Source organism: Lycium barbarum, chromosome 3 (assembly GCF_019175385.1).
Source record: "Lycium barbarum isolate Lr01 chromosome 3, ASM1917538v2, whole genome shotgun sequence".
NCBI classification, from domain to species: Eukaryota; Viridiplantae; Streptophyta; class Magnoliopsida; order Solanales; family Solanaceae; genus Lycium; species Lycium barbarum.
Genome location: NC_083339.1, coordinates 142,609,678 through 142,615,677, shown reverse-complemented (window position 1 = coordinate 142,615,677; position 6,000 = coordinate 142,609,678).

Sequence of the window (6,000 nt, the reverse complement as noted above, 5' to 3'; positions counted from 1 at the left end):
CTTATTTCGCATGATGTTTTGAACAGTAATGAAGGATGAAACTACTTATTTATCGTATTATAAGTACACTTAAGGCTTGAAGCATGTATGATCGGGTAATATCCACTTGTGTGTTCATGTGTGAATAGATGATCATTGTAGTTTCAGATTAGTTTCTTCCTATCATTTTTACTTTCCTGAAAGTTCTGATCTATGTGGGAATATGATGTGGTTATAATTTGTGTTTCTGGCGGGTTTCACGTGGGTAAACACCTCAGGTGTGATTAGTTTCTTTTTGCTAAGTGTCAAGGCTTTAGCTGTGTTCTAGGATGGTATGGTGGTAGCTTTTAATTACCAGTTCAATATCTGCTTATGTGTGTTGGTTGTCATTCTTATTTAGTTATGTTCGTTAATGGTTGCAAGCATGTTTAGGCGCATTAGCTTTTTTTTAGCATTGTTTCGAGTTCAACCGTATTGTATTGTTTAGTTGGTAATCTTCATCTCCTTTTAGTTTTATTGTTTTCTTATGTGTGTTTTAATTCTTGCTCGTTTGTTTCGATTTCTCGCTTAATATAGTTGGTTAGTATTCAACAGTATGATCTCATGTTAGCTGCTTAATTGGTTTGCCTCCATGTTTCGTGTTAATGTTTTAAGGTAGTTTGAAGTGTTAGTTTCATGTATATTTAGCTGCTAGTCTTTATCCCATTATGTCTACGATTCAAGTATAGTAGTGTAGTTCCGAGCAGCTTGAACTATTAATCTGTTATTTGTTTGAAGTATTAATCTGTCAGGAAGTAGATCTCTGTAGCACGTTCTGTGTCTATCGTTAGCCATATTTATCGATTACATACTAATCTTTTTTCTTTCGTTTTTATGCATGACCACCGCGTGCGAGTCCGAGGAACTCGTCTTCTTCCGCATTCGATGTTGGGCCAAATCCCAACAAAACATTCTATCGAGTCAGCCCCCGTCAGCTGTGTAAAACGATTCTGGGCCGAGGCCCTTAACAGCAGCAACAGTGCACAGTAATCGGCCTGAAACGGGCCGATCCATTTAATTCCTTTCCTCCTCTATTATATGCTCCGTTGTGCATTTTTGCTTTGGTATTGAATGACTAACGCTTTGCCTTGTTTCGTTTTCTTAACATTAGATGAATCCTAGCGGATTAGCGGGGATAATGTTAGTAGTAACGGGTAGTTAAATTTAAAGGAGAAACCAATAGTTAATTCCCTAGGTTTTAGTTCTTATGTTAAAATTATTCAAAGTCATCTTTTATGCAAATTATTATATTTTCTCTAAATCTTATTTTAAGCAACATTCTTATATTTTCCTTAAAACCTTAACAACCTTTCTTAGCCCTTTTCTTAAAATTCAAAGCACCCTATTTAGCATTAATTAATTAACCTAAGTTTGACCGGATAACCGTAGTTAACGGATTCTAAAGGATGCCTAACCCCTTCCCTTTAGGATAATATAGAACCCTTACCTAGAATCACACTGATTAAGCAGACTATTAACGGAGGTTTAGTTAGCTTTACCTTAGTTAATAATTAGGTGCCCTAATTCGCCTTAAATCAATTAGGTGGCGACTCCTTAAAACAAAGCAATTTAGGAATCACCAATATGTTGTACTCTAATTTCAACCCGGTTAAAATGGGGTATAACAGTAATAGGTCGCCCGCAAAGGTTGGGTGCGTCATAATTAATCTGGCTATACGTTGGGGTTTTTTTTTTATGTATTTTCCCTTGTGAAAACTAACAAAACATTTCCAATTCTTATACAATTTTACCAAATGAGCAAGTCATAGTTCATAACAAAATTAATACGCTACTAAAAGACCTTTCTAAAAAATACAACATCAATTGATCAAACTTTAGTTCAATAAAAATGAAAGTTTAACATGAATAGAAATGTAACTACTCTTTAATATAATCCTCCCACAAGGTACGACCAATCTCTTCACGCCGAACATGCATATTTAAATAATTGTTAAAAATATTTACCAAGTTATGGGTCTTTTTTTAGAAAATATAAACTTATGGGTCAAGTTTTATATTTAAATTTTTTGAAACCATGGTCTGAAACCCCAAATCATGCCTCTTTGGATGATTTGGGGTTTCAAACCATGGTTTGAAACCATGAGATGAAATGCATGTCCAAACACTGGTTTCATCTCATGATTTCAAACCGCATGTCCAAACGCCTACTAAGTTTTTCTTCTTTTTCACTTGTAGACTTGCATGTGTACACACAACAATACCTCTTGTGCAGTTGTGAGATTAGTACCATTAGTAATAGCAGGCATTCAATCAGAAATTTCTTTTTAACAAAAGGCCAAATCCATCGACAGACACCTGTAGTCGTCCACTTATTTCACTTAAGCACCTAAAGTGACCCTTGTTCCATTTAGACACTTCAGGTGGATCATTCCTATTCTACTTAGACACTTTTTGCACCGTTATCAGAGCAAAACCAACACCAAAGGGGGCGCCACCTCATTGCACATCCAACCCGCCCAAAAGTCCCAATTTTTAATGGTCAAAACTCCACGAATTTACAAATTAGTGAATTTACAATTAAAATGAGTTGACACAATTTAATTGAGCTGACACAATTTAATTGGCCACTTAATCCACGTAGGAGACGACTGGTGTTCGTTTTGCTCCAATAACGGTGCAAAAAGTGTCTAAGTGGAATAGGAATGACCCACCTGAAGTGTCTAAATGGAACAAGGGTCACTTTAGGTGCTCAAGTGAAAGAAGTGAACGACCACAAGTGTTTGTCGATGGGTTTGACCTTAATAAGATGAGGGGAAAAGACTTCTATCAATTGTGGGCTTCCTCCAGTTTACTTGCTTTTAATAATGGTCGCTCGGATACTGCGATATCTGGAGCAATCCCTCGGTATGACGTTGTAAATTAGTTTATTTTAATCTACTGCATCGTTTAAGCGGGAAAAAAAAGTGTAGGTAGATAATTTTATTTAGTAATTCTGACTTTATATCACCTGTCTCGATTAATACTCAAAAAATATAGTTAAATTCTACCTATAACTCTAGCACGAAAGCACAATCTTCATATCTTATCATTTTACATATCTTACCAAATGCCATATTTTTATATCCAATCAAAAGCTGGAAATATTGCCTTTAATTTCCCATTGATGCTATTGCTTTTATTTCCCAAGATTCTGCATCAATCCAAATAACTCCTATTGTCCCATCACTGATTCTATATTAACAAAGTGTGCCAGGGAAATAGTATATTAAAAAAAAGGTGTCCAAATGTCTCTTTGTATTATGTTAGCATACTGATTTTTTTTATTTATATTTTTAACTTTATGAAAGTAAATACCTTGATTTTTAAGGATTGACATTTAAATGATTGGCTGTGAAGATACTTCCTAGAGCCCGTTTGGATTGACTTATAAATATCTTATAAGCTGTTTTCAGCTTTTTTGAGTGTTTGACGGGCCAGCTTAAAGTCATTTTGTGCTTAAAATAAGCCCAAAAAATTAATTGAGTCCGTTTGACTTAACTTATCTAAAGCAGTTTGCTTATAAGCTGGATACAACTTATAAGCCCAAAAAAAATAAGTTAATTTTTTTGGGCTTATAAGCTACTTTTTTTAAGCCCCATCCAAACAGGCTCCTAGTTCCCAATAATTAACTACATGAATCGTCGTTTGGACGATATAAACTAAATTAATTTTATCTTACTAGTTAGTAGTTACCTTTGGGCAATTTGCACGATTGCCCTTCGTTGGGGGTGCTCTTTAATTTTTGTCCCTCAAATTGTTGGTCTTTAATTTTTGTCTTTTGCCTAAAATATCCCGAGGTTCTGGATTCGAACTCCAGCTTAGTCATAAAAGTAAAAATAAAAAATCGCAAGGCAAGGCTTTACAAAAAGTCTGTCTTATGCGGTAGACTTTGCCTTAAGGCATAACTAAAAGTTTGTCGGAGACAACAGACTTTGTCTTATAAGGCAAACTTTTAGTTATGTCTTAAGGAAAAGTCTGTCGCAAAGACTTTTAGTTATGGCTTAAGACAAACTTTTTGCAAAGCCTTACTTTGCAATTTTTTATTTTTTTCTTATTGAGTAGGGGTTCGAATCCAGAACCTCAGAGTATTTTCGGATATCTTTTTAAGCGAAGGCAAAAAATTAAAGACCAGCAATTTAAGGGACAAAAATTAAAAACCACCCCAAAAGAAGGGCAATCCGCGTAAAAAAAGTGGTCACCTTTTACTTAATGAATCAGACAATTCATTCATTTTATCTTACATCTTAATAATTTTGTAGAAGTTGGGACTTGGGACAAAAAAAAAAATATATGTATATCTTTCTATATTTTTATTTGCTCTTGAGTTGGGCCTTTTAGTACACGGAGGCCCCGTACCGACCAGTAGAATGGCCCATATCTTTGGGAATTAAGAGTCCAGTTAACCAGGAAAGAATTGGCAAATAGTCATTTTCGGACCGTTAATTAAGTGGTAGACAATATTTCAATATTATTCAATTTAACTGCTTTTTAATGCGAAAACAAAATTTTGATAAAAATACCCTTAGTTAAAACATTGAAAAGCTCTAGAAAACTCTTATCGAGTTTGAACATTTATCATTTTGATTCATGGAATATGAACTGATTAATGTTTAAACTTTATGAATCGTTCATGAAGTTTGAACACCAACAATTTTTTACACTTAGACTGCAAAAGTTTAAACTTCATTTTCTACTTGTCAATGCCTCAAACTCTAGTTTGTGTGCGAGCTTTATTCCGTGTTTTAATTAGGGTATCTTGTTCATATATAATTTTAATCTTAAAAAAATAGATGTTTCTCAGTTCATTTCAAACAACGGTTAACTATTAGTAGTCGGTTCGAAATAATGTGTAACAGGATTGTGAAAGATGAAATGCCTTTATTATCAATTTTTTTTGGGAAAGTTTCAGAAATATTTAATAATTAGAAAATGTCTACAAGCGATTAGCCTAACAATTCTATTTACGAGAGACTGGACTAACAATCTCGTATAGTAATTGGAATTCATTGTAAATACATGGAATTTGAGAAAGAGTGGCAGTGACTTGGATTAATTTGTAGTTAAAATTCATATGTGAAATCAACATATGAAACATCACTGCGAAAAAGAATATTACATATGCATTTCATGTATTTCATATACATCTCACAAACAGTGTTTCATGGATAACACGTGTGCGTGATTATATATACAAGCTGGATATACATTACGCTTTAGCCCGTCCTCTTCGATTTCATCAATTCAAAAAAATTCATAGCTACCCCAGTTGAGCTTAAATTTTAGTGTAGGCTTCATATAAGTGTTAATATAACGTGGTAGTACTATTACATGGTATAGAGGAGTGACGAGGAATAATGTGATTTTTTTTTTTGCACGTGACTACTGTGTAAAGAAAAGGACTATGGCTAAGCGCAGTAAATAGTGCTAGGTGATTTGGGTTGACACAGGGTGCTTTTTTCAATTTTATTCGGGGGAAACACGTCGTTGTTCCCTGAAAACAAAATAATTACCCGCTCATATCCCTCTTACTTTCATGTCCCTGAAACTAGTTATCTGAAATGTCCCCAAAATTATGATACTAATGTGATATATAAATATATTGACATGATATCGTGTTTATTTATTCAAGGGAATAACCTTCTATGATTATTTAGGAAAAAGAATTACCCAAAATTGCCCAATTTATACCCTTACTTCAAAAGTCCGTTGTATATTTGTACCCTCACTACAATTGATGTATATTGTTGTATACAATAAAATTTTCTTGGATATAAACACTTCTTATACATTATTATACATTCTATACATTATTATGCACTTTTATACAAGGTTGATATATTGTCTACTCCAGATGTATAAAGTTGTTTATTGCTGTATATTGTGAAAAAAGTGGCTATGTGGGGAAAAATATGGCTACGCAAATGTAATTTTGTTTGCTAGATTTTACATTATTGAAATTTCCCCTTTATTCAAAAGACACAC